The sequence below is a fragment of the Corvus kubaryi genome, unplaced genomic scaffold (assembly GCF_017639235.1).
Source record: "Corvus kubaryi isolate FWS band 111438036 unplaced genomic scaffold, C.kubaryi_AGA036_p1.0 132, whole genome shotgun sequence".
Classification (NCBI taxonomy): domain Eukaryota; kingdom Metazoa; phylum Chordata; class Aves; order Passeriformes; family Corvidae; genus Corvus; species Corvus kubaryi.
This window is the reverse complement of record NW_024580666.1, coordinates 7,558,980-7,577,877: the sequence shown is the minus strand read 5'-3', so window position 1 is coordinate 7,577,877 and position 18,898 is coordinate 7,558,980. Positions and strand designations below refer to the sequence as shown.

The window sequence follows — 18,898 nt, the reverse complement described above, 5'->3', positions numbered from 1 at the left end:
ACTGCTGCTGGAGTCTGTTTAAGGGAAGATACAGAAGACAGACTTTCCCCAAAGGAGGGAGGAGTGGCAGAGACAATGTGTGATGAGCTGACTTCAGCTCCCATTCCCAACCCCCATGTGCCGCCTGGTGAGGAGGGATAGAAAATTGGGAGTGAAGTTGAGCCTGAGAAGAAGGGGGAGTGTGCTGAAGGCGTTTTAACATTTAGTTTTTATGCCTCATTATCCTACTCTGATTTGATAGCTAATAAATTAAATTTATCTCTCCAAGTCAAATCTGTTTTGCCTATGACAGGATTTGCTGAGTGATTTCTCCCTGTTCTTATCTCAACCTACGAGCTTTTAGCTATATTTCCCCTCCCTGCCCAGCTGAGGTGGCCAGTGCTAAGGCAGCTTTGGTGGGCACCTGGCATCTAGCCACAGTCAACCTGCCACACCAACATAAAATTCATTTAAATACACGTGAATTTTTAGGTTCTCTTCAGCACATCTTGGCCTGGATTTATGAAACTGTTCAACTGACTGCACACAGCTGATGTAACATACAACCTCCTTTTTGTCTCTGGATATTGGGAGAACTGTGAGCCATTACACAGATATACCAATCCCAGCATATGTATTTTCCACTTAGTGTTACTACTGTGAGGAGTTTTACCTGCAGAAATCGAGACAGAGACTATAATTCCAAACAATCTCAAGTAATCCTAAATGAAACCAAACCAGCCTTTCTTAAGGTTTATTTCTGGTTCATCAGGTTTTGCAGTAACATTTGAAGTTAAACACAGGTTGACAACTATTGCTTTGCACCTGATTCCATAGGAATATTGGTTTTTTGGTCACTGAATCATCACAGTAAAGGCCAGATCTGCAAGAGGCATTCAGGTACCTGGTTCCCACTCAGTGGGAGTTTAACAGGGCTTTTGTGGACATGATAATCACCGTTTTGGACTAGCAAAACACCTTTTTATGCATTAGCCAGGCAGGGATTTGACTTGCAAATTCCAAACCTGGGTTTATAGTGTTTACAAGAGGGGTTTGCCTCCCTATCAGAGCTGCTGCTGAGGCCCCACCAGCCCGTTAAACATCAGTGTCCTTATTAGCTCTCAGAGCTCATGACAAGGTTGGAGCCAAGTGCCACCAGGGAAGGCCAGCTTTGTGTTGTGGCATGGTCTGTCCCAGGAAGGACAGGAGGCTGAGCAACAAACTCCTGTCAAATATCATATCCCAAAGTGTAAGAAAGGTTTCCATGCTGCACAGCAGCTAGCATTGTAACAAAAGAACCACCCTATATTGCATCTCTCTTCATCAACTCTCCCTCCCCATATGACCTCAGCTACAACTCTCTCAGCCAAGTGAAAGAAAGATGCTCCACATGTCTGTGCTGACACCCACTGCACAGCTGAGAGGCCACTCACAACACAAGCAGAGAAAGAAATAAAAATGAAACTCCACTGTAGTCTGTAAAGCCTCTCACCAACAGCACTTCATCTTAGCGTCAAAAACAAATACAACAAAAAATATTTTCAGACTAGAAAGCAACCAATCAGTAACACTGCACCTTCACACAGACTAGGCACTGGTTACCACCTCTGCAATGGGTCGACCAACAAATACGTCTCTACATTCTCCCATGCTTCCTTGAAGAAACAATGTGAGAAAAATGGTCTTACCACATTTTCTTCTGGCTCTTCTGATGCATAGGCTGACAGAGCATGGAAAACAATGCAGCAAGAGGTGGACAGTTTGTTCAGCTTCTTAGCTCCATCCATGCCCAGAAGGGGAAAGCTCTATGCCCTTACATGGAGAGGTTTTTTTATGGTCCCATGAGCTGTAGATACTCATGCCAAGATAATGAAGTTGCTCCCAGAAAGGTATCTTAAGATAAAATAGCAAGAGTCAGCTTTGGTGAGATTTAGTTTGGGTCTAGGCCTTGCAGAAACAGCAAAAGTAAACAAATAATCTCCTCTGCCACAGAGAAGCACAAACCAAATGCCTCCCTGTAGGGAAAACAGGTATTCCAGAGGAGACATGGAGTGACGGCACTGCATTGCCACTTTGCTCCCCACACACACAAAAGCTGGTTAGAGGAAGCAACATCTTCCTCAACACTGAACTATTTCATAGATGTGTGAGAGACTTTTGGGGTACTGGAAGCAGAATAACTACAAAGCAGAATGACTTGACCACTTTTATTGCGTGATTAGACTAATTCCAGTAACAAATCTGCCATCCCACACTGCTGCATTGTGCTACTGTGGTCTGTACATATCCTTGCCAAAACTGCTGAGGCTGCTGCTGGGAACTCTAAGAGGAATTTTGCTTTTTTTTTCTTGTCTTGATGAGTTCCATGGAAAATAACGTGGTTGTAAACTGTTTCCAGTGCTGACCTGTATCTAGCAAGCGGTCTTCAGTCCTGTGCATTTGCAGCTCTTTAGAACAGATTTAGATAAGATTCTTTGCAGATGCCAACCTTTCTGGAACAGAAAAGTGGCATTTGAAGTATTGACAGAAGATTGATATGTTCTACTGAGACACAGGTTTCACTCAATAAGCGCAGATTTGGGAATGGATTGTTTCAGATTTGAGGGTGCAGTCGGTTTTTAAGCTGGAAATCAAGGAAGGAAGCGAGGAAACTGGAAGAGCAAAATCTGGGTGAAATAAAAGGTATCAGTTGTTGCCAAATTTCTGGGAGTTCACATTTCTAGACACCTGATACAAATCAGAAGGAAAAAATGTATGTTTCTGGAAACAAAATCTGGTTTTGTACCCCAATGATTCTCTCTGTACTCATTCCCATTTGCTGTTCCTTCTGCAGCTCCTCAGAGCCACAGGAGTCCAAGCATGGGGACCCAGCCATGACTGACACCAGGCTGCCTCCACCACACCTACCCACAGTGACCCAAAACTGGAGGTGATCTTAGAGAAAGGGAGAAATTTGGCTCTCAGAGGCGAGAATCCAGGAGTAGTCCCAGCAAGGGCCCTGACACTCAGCTCCCTGGGGAGAGAAGTCCTCTCCCTGCCGTGGAGACTATGGGGCCTGTCAGACCACAGAAAGTCTCTGGCAGCACATTCAGAAGGCGAAAAAATTTTCACTGAAGTATGGTTCTGGCCACAATTATTTCACTCTTGAGTGAGGTTATTATTATTTTTTATTATTGTTTTAGGAGGCTCCGTTTCATTAGAAGCGGGAAGTCTGTGTATACAAACACTCATGTAGTAGAAAAATCAATAAAGAGCCTTCTCTATTATAATAATAAAAACAATGAAAAAGACTTTTGAAATCTTGTGCTGTAAGAATAAGAATAAATAGTGCTCTAGTGAGTGAGTTCCTGTTTCTAATTAGACTTGGACAACATGACTCATTGGGCAATGAGGCCATTGTCTTCTCCTTAGAGGTAGGAACACGATGCTTCTCAAGTGGTTTTAAGTTGATGCAGCAGTGATAAAGTTGAAACAGGGACATGTGTGTCCCCAGCACTGCTGCCCTGAAGGCAGGAATTTGCTTCATAATACTCTTGCCCAGAAACAGTCTTGCAAATTTCACAGTTGTTGAGCACAAAACAGAATATGCTTTTTTGTTTGTATTTGTGTTTGTGTCAAGGTATTTAGTGATTGCCAGAAAGTTATGGGACTCTGGTCAACAAAGATTTTGGCCTTCAAAATGGCAATTAGAACTGATCATGAGATTTCTGACAGCACATCATTGCACTGGAAAACACTGATTCATCAGAGCCAGAAAATTTCATGTTTAAACATAAAATATTTCAATTAACCAACATCCAACCACATGTAGTTTTCCACTGGAAAACTGCCTGGCTTCCTGCCAGTGAGCCTGGTGGTCTGCTTGGGGCACAGGGATCATAGGCTTGCTGCTACCAAACGTGGAGTCTGGTAGTGCTGGGAGACCTGGCTGAAGTCAGCAGTCCCAAAGTATAGGCTACCATCCCCAGCCTTGTCTCATTGTGCTGCTCTGTAAGATCCAGCAGCAAAGCTGGAAAGAAGCACATCCTGGGGAGCGTATTTTATTTTGGAAATACCCTGCGTCATTGTTTCCTATTCCTATTTTTTCCCTATAAACTTCTCTTTTGTGGGTAATTTCGAAATAACTGGGTTCGTTCCAAATCAGAACAAAACCACATGTCAGAATTTCCCACGAACCAGGAATTTGACAATTTGGCCAGTCTTTCTGGCAATAATCCAGCAAATTTTCAATAAAATTGGATGTGCTGCTTGATGGCAATGAGCAGTTGGATTTTCAATACAACTCTGAATGCTTCTCAAAGCACTTTTCTATTAGAAGGAGGCTGAGATTTTACTTTCAGCTGCCAGTAAGTGAAGGTGCAAGCAGTACCTGGACCAGGACTCTTCTCCCAAGGGAGTGTCTACACTTCTTGGTCCTGCTGAGTCCTTAGAAAAGGAAAGCAGCCCTGCCCTCAACACAGTGAGGGCGTGGGGAAGAAGACACATGCCAGCTCTCAGGCCGTATCTTATTAAGCCATATTATAAAACAAGAAACTCTCAGAATGAAATGGGCCCAAGCAGAGCACATATCTGATGAGAAATAGAGTGATTTGTGTTAAGTGTTCTTCACTTACTCTTTTGTTACAGACTTTATGAAGTGACAGAGAGTTGATTTGGGAGGGAGAACACAAACCATTAGCAGTTTAACTCAAGACCATTGAGAAATGAGGACGGCAGCAGTTACTTCCCTTTATATCAAGCAAATGTTTCAAAACCCATCATGACTAGGTATAGAATCTTCAGTGCTTTTTATATCCACACAGCACTGGGCAAGGTGATACAATAGAGATCCAAGCATGGCTCAAAGCTCCCAGACGGAAGGCCGGACTCCAGGTCTGAAATGAGTTGTTTGGAGAGCTTGTGGTTTTCTAAGCCACCGCCACAACCAAGGACTCGATCCTGCCCTGCCCAGCCCTGGTTAAGATCCCACTGATAGCAATAGGGATGCCACACTCTGTATCACATGCATACAGATACTCCCAAAGCCGCTAATGGAGATTTCTCTGCAATGGAGAGTGGCTCAGTCTTGAGGTGAACTTGATGATTTCCAAAGAGTTCCATCATGGCCAACACAGAGAAGGTCAGCAGCTGAAGTGAAACAGCTTCATGTTGATACCTGAAATCATAAGCTGTGGACTATTTAAGGTGCAAACCAACCTAGTTTAGATTCTTCTTTGGATATGAGAACTGCCTGGTCATTATTTACTCACATGTAAATAATGTGTTTAGGACAGACTATTCCTGTATTTGAGCACTTTCCAGGACTAGCCACTTAGAAATTATACCAATTTAAGAGGTGAGAGAAAAAAGAACAAGAAACAAGTACCAGGAGAGAGCACCCAACAATGTCTTTCCAACAAGATAACTTACCTTTAAATGAATGTAAGGCTCAGTCAAAAGAAAAATAGATTCAAAAAATTTTGCCCTGATTTTGCTTACAACCACTCTACTCCATCAACTAATGAGGCCTACACAGGATTTCTACTTCAGAGACAACTGAATCCAGCTGAGTTAATATGTAAGCTTGCTTTGGTAGATGGCCTGCAAGGACCAGAAATCATTGGTGTCTATCCAAAACTCTACTGTCATCAGACTCAAAGCATGGAGAAAGCATTACAACCTCTGTGAGACTGTGCTGTAGCAATCACTAAGGCCTTCTGCATGTTTGCTTCAAAATACTTCAGGGTTTACCATGGATACTGCAACAAAAGGACACCTGCTATGCTGCTTTATTTTGTTCCCAGAGAAGTTGTTCTTAAGCAGCAAGAACATCGCACAGAGCAATGTGCTCCTGGGGCTGGCCTCCAAGATCTGCTCTCTAGAGCAAGGATGACCGGGGAACAAGTCCCTAAAGCCATGCTTTTTGGGAGACAGTAGGTGAGAGAGGAGACCTGCCGTTTCCTCTCTGTGAGACAGGCAGATGCATGGGGCTACTCTCTTTATCACTTACTACACTCTTACAGAGATAAGAAAGGAGAGTGCTCTCTGCTCTACAGCTATCCCTTTCCTGAAATCCAAATAAAGGAAAGATGCTCTGTTTCCTAGACAAACCCCTGAGATACTATCACCCCATGATCTGCAAGGAAAAACTTGACCTGCTAATCTTTCTCGCCTATTGACCTCTGAATGCTGGTTTGAATCCCAGCTCATGGCTGGGATTCTGTAAGTCAAGACAGGCAACAGGAAGAAAGGTTGGTGTTTGTGCATCTCTGGCATCCTCTTCTGTCTCACCACACAAGAAGCCCACCATTATGAGCTTTATTCAAGTTTGGGGAGCTTATAAACCATTTATTACCATCTCTTGAGCTGTGTGTGTGCAAGTAGAGATTCTGCCAGCTGGTAAATGCACTGGCAAAAACAAAAGATATCTGAAGAAAGGCAGCTCCCAGATAAATAAAACATATAGGAAAACATTAGCTACTCATTTCTAGTTTTAAGCCAGGAAATCAAAAAGGCGTTTTCCAATCACTGGCAGCAAGTCCCAGTCATGCAGTGCTAGGACAAACAGTTGAGGGGTACTTGGTAACAGCCTGGCAGGGGATTTGTCTGAGGGTGGCCATCTGCGTGGGTGTTGTACACAAGGTTTGTATTTCACTCTCCTCTATTAATAAGGTTAATAAGTAGAACCATGTGCTGTGCTTGTGTGTGACGTGCTAGGCATGTTTAATGCAATGCAGAATCTAACAGTCCATGCTTTAGAAGAGTTTAAAAAGAAAGATGTCCATGAAGTTAACTTTCCTGAGGCAAACAAAAAATAAGGTGAGGCCACCAGATCAACTAAAATTCCTCCATTTTTCTGCTCATGCCCTCAAGCTGGTAACATGAACCTCAGACAACAAAATGTCAAACATTCACCTTTATCATTGATGTAGCTGATTGGTGTCAGATGATGGCATTGGTTTCATCAAAGAGTCTGGTACATGTTACTGCTGATTGGGAAAGCTGCACAAAGGAGATCAAAAAGACAAGGGAAAAACACAGAGAAAGAAAAAAAGGAGAAAAAACATCAAAAATATCATCTCTCCTCTCAAGGGATACTATCTCCCACTCACAGTTCTGACACAATGAACAAACAAAAAGAGGTACAATACAGTTCAGTAAGTAAACAGCCTCCACAATTCAGACTTTCTTGCTGTAAACCTTTAATTTACATCTTGAGCTTCTGCTATAAAAAGAGGTATAAATGAGTCCTAAACATACATTAGAATCTACTGACTCACAATTTAAATGATAATTTGGTCTCCTCTACAGAATAAGTTGGATCAGATTTGCTATATAGAGTTTCTTCCAGCAAGAGAGTTTTTGAATTGTGCATGTGACTTTCTGTTTCTATGCCAGACTAATCTCCAAAGCAGACCACCTGCAATTTCAGATGCATTCCCAGAAATCTATTCTATATTCCTTATTTTCAATAGCTGCTGCTGTTGGTGGCAGTGGTCCTTTGTTCCTCTGAAATTTGTGTCATGCTCTTTCCTGATGCGTGGGTTCATCTTTTCAAAGGCTTCACGATTTCACAGTAAAAAGGTTTTATCAGATCAATATGAGTGCCAGCAGTGGTACGTAATTTTTCTTACGGCCGCAGCTGTGGATGGTTATTTCACAGGTCATTTGGCATACGCCACACAATTTTATGGGCTTTCAAAAGCATTTTCAAGGGAAAGAAAAAGTAGAGACCTTTTCTGTAGGTACCTTTCCAGTAAGCTTTGTCCTCCCCGCTTCTACCTCTGAGCTTCCATAGACCTAATGGCTTTCCATGAGGGAAGTTATTACTTCTAAAAAGAAGTAGCGTTCCAGTGCTACCATGTGCAACAGGTTGATTACAGCCTATGGGATGCATAAATCAATATGTGTTTGAGGACTGGTTGCCCTAATGTCAAGTCCAATCACTTGGTAGCATGAAAGTAATTCCTTATTAAGGAATTTTGTAAATTTATATGGTATATCCAAAGAGAGAAATGCATTAGACAAACCTCCAAGGGGAAGAAGTAAGGAGTGAAAAAACAACCTTGGAAGCAGAAAATTTAACACTGACTACTGAGACTGAAGTAACTTTTACCCAACTTGCTGTAAGCTGGGAGCATTTCAGGACAGCTTCATTGTGTATGTGAGAGTATTCAGTTACAATTTTATCTCTTTGGGCTGTGATGGTGTTGATTTGGCAAGCAGTGGGTCATTGTTATTCCAGCTGGGTAACTTTTAATAACAATAGGAATCCCGAGCTATTTGTCAGATACTTGAATCGACTAGTACTTCTTATTTTAAGGTATTAAGGTATAAACAAATTTGGAAAAAGGATTTTGCAGAATCAAGGAATGGGAGACACAATACCGACTGTAAACATTTTGTAAATGCACGGTTGGCAGAGTTTCTCATTATCTTTTTACTTTACTGTTTTCAAGCAAAATAGTAAAAGCAAGCAGCTAAATTCAATGCTTCTCTTCAACCCCTTCAGTATAGCACATCCAATTGCACAAATGTCAATGCTTCGGATATATGATTCCTTACCTTTCCATCTTTTCTCTTTTTTACAGACATAACTTCAATATTTTGGGATTTCTGCCCAAAATAGTAGCCCTAACCTACATTAAGAAACTTCCTGTAGTTCACAGAGCTCGTGGCTGTTTTCTTGTGGTAAAGGTTAGGTTCTAATTTCTATTATCAAAACAGATTATGCCACTCATGTGACTGTCTATCCTGAAATGTATCTGGAGGGCTGATATTTTGGGATTGTTGTGCAGGGAACACTTCAGAGTCTCAACAGTGCTGGGTCCAAAATAATCCTCTGTTCAGGGTAGTCACAACACAGAGAAAGAAATTTCTGGGTCATTTGCTGTAAATTTTGTTTTAAGTAATCTGAGAAGTACTAGAACTGAATCCTGTGCCCACTAGTAAGCACCGGGTTAATCTACAAGGGAAACCTCCACCTTATGAAGAGCCTTGGTTTTACTGCCTTCCCAAAAGCAACACCATCAAGGTGAAACATTAGACCACCACAAGCAGCAGAGAGGGACTATTGTAAATCTTTTCTGAAAACACCCTTCCAAATACAGTGTTTCATTTACATTTCTGGACATACATTGTTAACTTTTTGGGAAATATTCCAAAGGACAAGTTTGGAGTCAGCAATATTTTTTGAAAAAGGTTATTTCAAGGAGTAATCTCACTTACTGATGTGAGCATTCCCACTTAAAAACTCCTCTGTGTGAGTTACTCCCCTCCTACTAGGAAATACTGTGCAACCTGTGAGTTTAGGAAATCTGCCCACCATAATTTGAAAATCAGACGCCAAATAAGGAGCTGTTCATGAATCAAACTGCATGAAAGAATATTATTTCCTGAACCTTTTAACAAAAAAAAAGCCAATCAACCAACCCCTCACAAAACCACAGAGGTGTTTGAGCATATGGATGGATCACATCAAAGCATCAGAGACTTTTCTTATTAGACCCTCATCTGCCACATCCTTTTGTTCCCTGCCTGCAAATTTTACCCTTAGACTTTTATTTGCAGTGCTTGAAGTTCAACCTGTTATTTTATCACTTTTATATTGAGGCGAGAGCATGGAAGAAATGGCCCAGCTACTAAAACGTCCTGAATATCAATGAGGAAATTAATAATTCAATTCAATTCAATTGATGAAAGTTATGACCTTATTGTCACAATAATGATTCAGGCTCACAATCCTGGTTCTTTCCTACTCTTAAATGCCTGCTGAACCGATATTGATGAGACCCTGGCAACCCAAGTTTCTTCTGGTGATTGCAACAAGTTAACTTACAATTAAATAACTACACCAGTTTGAACATGCTACTTTCCTGGTCTTTCAAAAGAGACTTCTGTAAATCTGAAAATTATTCATTCAGTCAGATACATCACATCCACTGTAATGTTCTCAATAGAAACTATAAAATAAAATTCTAGCCTTAGAACAAAATGAGCTTAGGCTTAGCTCATATGAATTCAGGGGGAAAATGGTAAGAGGTGTTCACAAGACAGAACTAGTCCTAAAACAATAGACTCAATCTTCTAAGGGCTTTCTTCATAAAGAACAAAACAAAATCACTTTGCCTTTCCTCTCCAGAGGATTCACTTGGAAGAATCCATGTTGTCCCAGACATGGATCTCCAAGGCAGATTTTCTAGCACTGTGATGGTCTGATACCTTATTAAAAGTTAGGCTAATGCTCCATATCCATTAACAAGTATTCACTCTGAAGACACACTCAGAGGTCTAAAGAGAAGCAAGGCCTTAGTAGAGTAGGAGAAATGGCCAAGAGGTGTATTTTTCCCCTTGGTTGTGGTGTCTCAGCCATGACAGGGGGAACATTTAAATCTTTTTATGCTGAGTTTGCTGTGACTCCTTGCAATGAAAGTTCACAGGAACCTAAGAAGCAGAGGTTTCTTTAGGAAGTTCAGGGTAGGTGGAATTGCTTTTCTTCTGCATCTGAATGAAATTCTGCCAGAAATGTGCAAGTATTGGAATATTTTCTTTATTTTCATTACACAGTCATTATTTTACTTACAATGTGGTTCCAAAGGCCTTTAGGGTCTTTCAGCCCCTCTGGTCACCAGTTAATGGCTGGCAAAGTTTAAACTGGTATTTGGTTATTCTCCATGTTGTCTCTCCAAAACATTCCCATTGGAGGAGGCTGTTGCCATGAGTTCACCTCAGCCATCCTCAGCTACAGTTCAAAAATGGCAGCAAAGGAGCCGTAAAAGTCTGATGTGCTACTTCCACTTAGTCAAACAAACACTTCAGGCAAATGAAGGTGTGTTCCTAAAAAAAAGTGAATACGTAAATTGATGTTGCAGTTTAGGCACCATTGGCAAGTCCAATTTACCTACCTGGGCCCTGGGAAAAAAAAAAAAAAGAAAGAACTGAAGAATTTAAATGCAAAAAATAACAGGTCCCAGCTGGATATGTGGTCCTCAGTGATTTGGGAGTTCAATTCTGATGAGAAATTCTTACCTCAAAATGACTTTTAGTCTGTAAAAAAAACCAATTATTATATTCTCTTACAGAACAACCACTTCCAACAAAAATCATATGTGTATTTGGGATTATTTGCTTGATACAAGGAATTGAAGCTCTCCTTTTCCTTGTGTATGGACACTTTAGTGAACTATGGGCACAGTGGGAAGAAACTATGAGCCTCCGTGCTCTGACCAGGGGTCCCACATGTTGTTTGAAGTGTAACTGCTTCCCTGTGTATCCCATCCTCACATGGTTTCTTTTTTCTTAAATAGTCCAACAGGCTGAGTAACACAGTAATGAGCAATGTCAAAAAATTCTAGAACGACAAAAAAAAAAATCTGGTTTTCTCCTGGTTTGGGATTGCCAAGCGACTTTTCTGACATTTAAAAAGGTAAAAAAGCTTGCCCTCTGAATGAGCTGTTATTTACATCTCTCTCCTGAGGAGACATTCCCCAAACCCACAATAATTAGAGAGATGTAGCACCTCTCCTAGGAGGAAAGGCTGAGAGAATTGTGATTTTTCATCCTGGAAGAGAGGTTTTGGGGTGACCTAACTGCAGCCTTCTAGGATTTGAAGGGACCCTACAAGAAAGATGAAGAGAGACAATTGACAAGAGCATGTAGTGAGAGGACAAGGGGGAATGGCTTCAAACTGAAAGACAGTAGGTCTACATTAGATATTGCAAAGAAATTTTTTACTGTGAGGGTGCTGAGGCACTGGAACAGGTTGCCCAGAGAAGATGTGGATGCTCCATCCCTGGAAGTGTTCAAGTCCAAGCTGGAAGGGGCTTTGAGCAACTGGGTCTGGTGGAAGGTGTCCCTGCCCACGGCCAGGGGCTTGGAACAAGATGATCTTTAAGGTCCCTTCCAACCCAAACCATTCTGTGATTCTATGAAATGATATACCTGGAAGGGATGAATAAGGTTGTGCTGGTGCCTCTTTCCTCAGAGAGGATCACAGCAGGATCTCCTTAGCCATGGAATTGAAAGGCAATCACTTTGACCTGCTTTGAAACTTGCCAATGGAGTCAGGGAGGAATAGAGAGAGAGAAAGAGAGAGAAGAGTGTCTTACACACAGACACAGACGCCAAGTATGTCTTATTTCCTTGCAATGTATGGGTGAAATCCTATCTGTTATAATAAATAAAGCCTAATGGTTGACCTTTTACCTCTATCCTTTTCTCATATACAAATTTTTGTCTCTGCATACACACCTAGAACTAATAATTGCCCACATTTTCTTTCATCAAAGGAAAAACTTGTGTTATAAATAATATCTAGATTTAAACCTGCTGCTTAAAAAAAAAAACAGCAGAAGTCCTACACAAATTTTGGATTAATTGTCTAAGTAATGGTTGTGAGTTTCTAAATCCTGACCATAATAACACATCTTCATCATTCATGCCCAATCCACTAACAATGCTATTTGAATAAATCCATCTACTAGTGGAAATACCAGTATACCAAAATTCGAGAAGGCAACAATCAGTTAATCACTAACCACAAGTCACCTTACTGGGTATACTGAGAGGCAGTTATCAAAGTTTATATCACAAAGATATATTATAGTGTTTGCCTATGAGCACCTTAGAGTTGTCTCAAGCGATTCAGATTAATATCTTATACATTTTCTAAAAAATACATTGGTCTGAAAGTCGCTTCTAAGAAGCTACCGGAAAGAGAGAGAGAAAGAATATTTTTACGTTTGTTGGTTTACTCATACTGAAGTGCTTCTGAAAAGCACTACAAGGGCATGAACAGAACAGTTTTTAAGACAGATTTCTAGAAATCTGCCAGTGAACCTACCTGTAGCAATCGTAAATGAAAGCAGAAAGAATAAAACAGTGAAATAATTTGTTTCACTGAGCTTTTTCATGTCTATTCCTTTGTTTCACTAAGACTTTTGACTCAGGCTTCTGGAAAACAAAGACTAAATTGCATGATATAAAATTCTAACATAAAAAATTAAACTGAAAAATATTGACTGAGGTAACTGACAGGAGAATACTAGTTGCAGGCAAAAGCCAAAAAAAAAAAAAGCCGGTTTTGATTTATATTCAGGTAATTTTGGGCTTATGTGTGGACCACACAATGCGTGTGTTTGTTCTATACAGAAAGAAACAGACCACCAGGGAGTTTTAATCTCAAAAAAAAAATACAGAAAAATACTCCATGTAGAGGTACTTTGCAACTGAGTTCACTGAAAAACACATTGCTTTATCCACAGAAATAGAACTACTCTTTGTAACTTTGTCTTATTTATAGGTCTGGCATCTGGACCATGTTTCTGCTAAGCAACCAGTCATTCATACATCATTTATGAAAACAGTGCCATTAACTTATAAATAACACACACAGCATTTCTAATGCCCACTCACAAATCCCATCATTTGCACCTCAGATACTGTAGCTCTGACTCTTGCACCAGCTGCTGAAGATGTAATGAAAGCTGTGGGCACACGGATTGGAAGTCTCTCTAGGTCAAAGAATATTTTTCACACTCATCAAGAGAGCACATGCTTCCAAGTGCAAGACTGGTAGCTCCAAAGGCTGAAAAGCCAGAGGAGTAATTCCCTTCATACCATAAAAGCCCCAAGTGCCTCCCAATAAACACAAAGACACAATTCCTGTAAGGAGCCTGCATAGCAATGGCATAACCCTGGATTTGGGAAGGGATCAAGGTAATATTAAGCACTGAGCACTTCCATCAGAGCACTTCCCCCAGTATCTACCCCAAGTCCGCATTGCTGCTCCCTGCAAAGCCAGGCTGGAAGTAGCAAGTGTCTTTGGGCATTTCTGGTAAGTCTTTTGACAAAACCATGATTTCTCTTCTAGGGTGCACCCTATGTACTAGTCCCCCAGCTAACCTGGATGGGAATCAGCCAGGAGAAAGCAGCTCCTATCCATGCCCAAGTTTCCTAGGAAGGAAATTAGGATAGGACATATGGAAGAAAACCTTACATCCACCTGGCCACATGCTGCTGCTGTACCCCAGACTGATCTCTGAGGAAGCACAAACTGTTCCATAATGGTTATGGAGATCCCCCTTTCTTTTACTGTTTTGGTCCATGATCCCTTCAATCCTCCAGCTGGGCATGGGTCGAGTGACGGGGAAAGCAGACCCTTGCGCAAAGCAGTCCTCCAGTTGCTTTCCCCACTTCTGGCTCCTCTCTGCAGCAGCAGACGGGAAATACCTGTTATCCAAGCCCAAAATTTTGTCATAAAATTATTGTTTAGTTATTATTTCCCTGATGTTGACTTATGCTTTACATATTTCAAACTGAGAAAACTGTGAAAAATTGCCTTGCACAGAGAATACCTTCTATTGTCAAGACATCCTGCAGTTCTGAAAGCTTTTCCTTTTATCCAGGATTTGAAATCTAAGTGAAAAATAGTTATGCTAAAGTCATCTTTTTCTCCTCAAAGAACACAGCATTGATATTTATTTCAGTTTCCCTGGTATTAGTAAAAGTCTAAGAGGTTATAATTTAACCTTACTGCCTTTCTGATAGAATAAAAATCCTTGAGGGAGGCAGAGGTTTTCCAAAGTGTTTTTTTAAAGCTATTGATCGTTCAGACTGCTAAATATGCTTTGACATAGCTGTGAGATGCTTTGGAAAGTATTCTATAATGACACTGGTTGATTCTCCTCAGTAACTGCACATATAACAGATAAATTTGCTCTTGCTCACACAGTGTAAACATGGGAAAGATTAAAAAAAAAAAAAAAAGAATAAGTAAAAACTGGAAGATTCGATTTTTAAGAAGGAATTCTACCCTAGATCTAAGAGCTCTGTCATCGGCTCTATCCATGCATCTGTTTTAATTATTTAGTCACACTTTGCCGTCTATATATTAAGATGCCACTATCTATTATAAATGGATATATTTATATCTAGCAGAATAAGCTTTCACTTGTTAATTTTATTACACCAAAGATCAAATTTGCTTTCAGCCTCCTGTGCCAGAAGATCTTGGCTGTTTATTCTGTTTGGAGAACACGACAGTCAGTGCTACTTAAAAGGGATCATTTTTTATTCCATCCAAGTGATAAATGTTTTTAAACATTTAAGCACTCAAAGCCATGTGCTATAAGGAAGAAAAATTAATGTTGGCACTGCTGGGAGTTACTATTGTATTTAAAGCCATACTATTATCCAGCCTCCAGCTGTCTGGGAACACAAATGAGGAAAGAACATCTAGATATTTTTACCACGTATGATGCATAACTCGCAACATATAAAGTTGATCAGAGGGTTGTGCATAGTACCTACCAAAAATCATGTTGTCAGGTTGCTCTTGCTTTGTTTTTAAAGGGCTATTTCTAAACTACAGCTGTCAGGTTCTTACACAGTTTTCTCTTCATCATGGAAAAGCAGTATGTTCTATATTATTCTTCAGATAGTAGTAAGGAAATTAAATGGTAATGAAGAATCCTCCTCAGTTTTGCTGCTTGCCATGGCTTGGCTTTATCTGCCCACACTAAACATGCACTGGGAAAAAGAGCTGCCAGGGTTTTAGCAACTTGAGCAGTAACAAATCACAGGAGCTCCTATTATAATACTGGTGCAATAAGATGAATGAGAAGGTGTTGGTTTCAAAAAGAATGGATTTCTGAATACATGCCAAGTCTTATGTGACATAGCTATGAGAGAAACACTTCCAGACCTCATGGTTTGACCTGAATCTAAGGGCAAAATTACACTTGCCTACAACTGGTGTGAAATGAGGGTGGTTTTTAAGTGTATTCTCCTTCATTGATCACTGAGATCAAGACACCACATTGTCCCAAACTGGTCACTTAAATCAAGCAGCAGTGCTCACATAACTTGCAGTAATTCAATTCAGAGTTCAAATGATGCAAAAAAGGAGAAGGGGAAGCAAACAAAAAAGTCAAACAAACCAACCCAAAAACAAGGGGAAAGGAAATCTTGCCTGGAGCTATGTCTAGACTGTGGGATCCAAGAGTACTTCACACTCTCAGATCCTAGTGCGAACTCTTGCTGAATCCTGACTCCCTGTCTGGATGAGGTCTGGGCACATCACCCAAAAAGTCACAGAAGACTGAAAGTATCCTGGGAAAGTGAAGCAAAGGTCAAAGCAAAGTTATTGGTCTTGATGCAACCTTTTACTTACTTCTTCTCTGAGGGAGAACACCTTGCTTGATGATTAAGAAAGCTCCTCCAGATCTCAAATTTGAGAACTTCTCCTCATTTCAGTTCAGTGGAACACCTCTTTAAAAGCCAAAGCCGATTGAGGGTAAGAGAGCACAAGTCACCAGTGTAGGTGTTATTCAAAGAGCCTGGAGTTGTGATTTTTTTTTGTTGTCCTCTTCTGTCTCAGCTTCAGTCCATTTGCTACATCAATTACCAACACCAGAGCCTGGTTCTCATAGTGAAGACAGCAAATTGAGGGGGTTGTCTATATATCTGCCTGACGTCTCCTCTTAATAGTTGAACAAGAATAACATCTCTCACACACATATATCTGTTCACTCAAAATTTACTGCTTAGTATGAAAACAGAAGGAATGAGCAACTGCATCATTACTTTTAATAAGAAAAATAGTCCAATCTTATCCCAAGAAACTGAATATATTCCCACTGCAGTTACCAGATTCAGGGTTACACAATCTGGACCAGCGTGATTCTTTATTACTTTGGGACCCCCCACATAGGTGCTGAGAGCTTCTGGTTATACACTTATGCTTTCCAACAGGGTAGACAAATCCTTCAGAAGTCCTGATTATGTTGGATCATGAATGGAGCAAACAGTCCTGTCAGGGTGCCCCAGATTTGCACTGAAGTGGATCTGCTCTGAACAGCACAAGCAGCTAAGGCATATTTTGGAGGACAAAGTATGTCAGTCTCAGTCAACTAACCTTTCCTTCCTCTCACATTTAACCACCTTCATTGAATGATATGTTTTCTCCCCATTCTGCCTGTTTTCTGGATGGTCTGGAAATCCCCAAGGTTTGGAGTATGGAAGAGTAAGAGGAACATCCGACACCAAGAGGCTGAAGAAAAAGCAGGAGGTTGCACTGTCCCCAATTCCTCTCTTCTAGCATCTCTGCAAGGGAGAGCTTGCACACTGCCAAGAGAGAGTCAGCATGCATGACTTCTGTCTGTGTGTTTGGAATATGTGTTGGAGTCAGCAGTAGAAAGAGTGGGATGCTTCAGTCCCCATGTAGGCAGCTGGCTTGTGAGTCATCTCAACCTAAGGGGGCCATCCAGAAAAATGTGGGCTGTGCTCTAGAAGGTGGCTTTTTCCATGGGTGACTGGTGCCTGGATGACTAGTTTCTGCTGTAGGTGCCCAAAAAGTAAACACTTGCTTTTGGGTAGACCAGTTCCATTACCAGTTTCTCATTTGTAATCCCTGAAGCTGTGACCTCCTTATACCCTGCACCAAGGCCCGCATCATTTCTTCCAAGATTCACAGGAGATCTCTCTATTTCAGGAGAAAATTGTAAAAAGACATTGACATCTCAAAACACCATAGAAAAAGATAAGGCATGGGAGATTTAGAACAACTAAGATTCACTACTGGTCATTTTACCCATCAACAGAGGGGCTTTTGCTCCTTTGTTAACCTACAAAGAGTAAAGAAACAAGTATCTATGAAGAGTGCTCTGAGAGCACCTGTGTTATCCAATGATCCAGTGCCCAACCACAGTTTTCCAATTTGAAAGGAGCTGGCCCAGCCATGCCCAGTGTAATTACATGCTCTGATTTCCAATCCACCTCACTATTTGCGTGTCACACAGGCAGTTTGCTACTCAGGGGCCCCAAAGGAAAAAATTCCACTTCTTTATTGTAAGAAGATGCTGCTGACAGAGCTTGAAAAGCTTTTGCCCTGTATAATAGGGCAAAAATACACTAAAAATAGCTCACAGTGACATCATTCACATCTTCAGGAAACCCCTCTAATTAGTAGATTTCAGCATGCAAAACCTAATTAAGACTTTCTCCCCAACAAATTGTGGGAATTTTTTTTTCTTTTTCAGCTCAGTTGTGATTTGGGATGAGGTATTTAGTATGGGATGTTGAAAAATGAGTCACAAGATACCCACCCTGGGCTCCAGTAATAGGAAAGCACAGATCATTTTGGAAAATTAATGATTTGGAAATCTTAAAGGCTTCTTCAGAAATAGTACCTAAAATGATCCTTTGAATAGAGGCTTATGTATTCTAAGGATAAAATAAAGCAAGCTTATGCAATTTTAACTGATTGTTTTTCTGTATGACAGTGCATTTCTAAAGATTGTTTTACCAAATTGTCCCAACAGTTTTAGCACAATCTTACAAGTACACTAGAACTTGCTAACCATTACTTACATCCCTGTTATCACTGGCAATACACTAAAACTAAAGGATCTACTCAGATCAGATGGATCCTCAATATTAAAACACAGAATTATTTTCCCTTCTCTCTCTTCAATGCACTACTCTCCTTCCAGAAAGCAATGTCATGACCTATTAAACAGTCTTAAAAGTGAATGGGAAAAAAACAGCAAAATATTATTAAAATAATGGCTGTTTTTTTCTGAAGACTTTCTCCATCAGAGGATAACCAACGCCCATCATTTATGTGTGAACATTGTGCATATGTCCTCCTGTAGAAATGCATGCACTGAGTCTTAATATCATGGGCTAAAAGTGACATGCTTAAAGCTCTGAGCTACATATTCCCCAGGCCATCTCAAAAGATACTCTGTTTCCCTTTCCTCCATTATATATGTACATATGGATTTACCAGCGCAGCTGGGATTCTTTTGTCAGCACTACCTGGTGGGAAATGCACGCTCCAGATAACGTGATGGAGTTGCCATTCCTTCCATGTGCGTGTGGGCACATGCACACCCCACCCAAACAATATGTGCAGCTCGATTTGGGGAACAGAGAGCCC

General features: G+C 40.8%; 1 long non-coding RNA gene across 1 annotated transcript in view; it reads right to left on the bottom strand.

Moving 5' to 3' along the window:
- The window catches only part of LOC121666246, a 29,833-nt gene extending 18,202 nt beyond the window's left edge, over window positions 1–11,631 (bottom strand). Inside the window, exons 1-2 of the long non-coding RNA XR_006016627.1 lie at window positions 10,541–11,631; window positions 6,874–6,960 (exon numbers count right to left, since the gene is read on the bottom strand). This is a non-coding gene — a long non-coding RNA (uncharacterized LOC121666246). The remainder of the gene's footprint in view (window positions 1–6,873; window positions 6,961–10,540) is intronic.
- Between the last annotated feature and the right edge of the window lie 7,267 nt (window positions 11,632–18,898).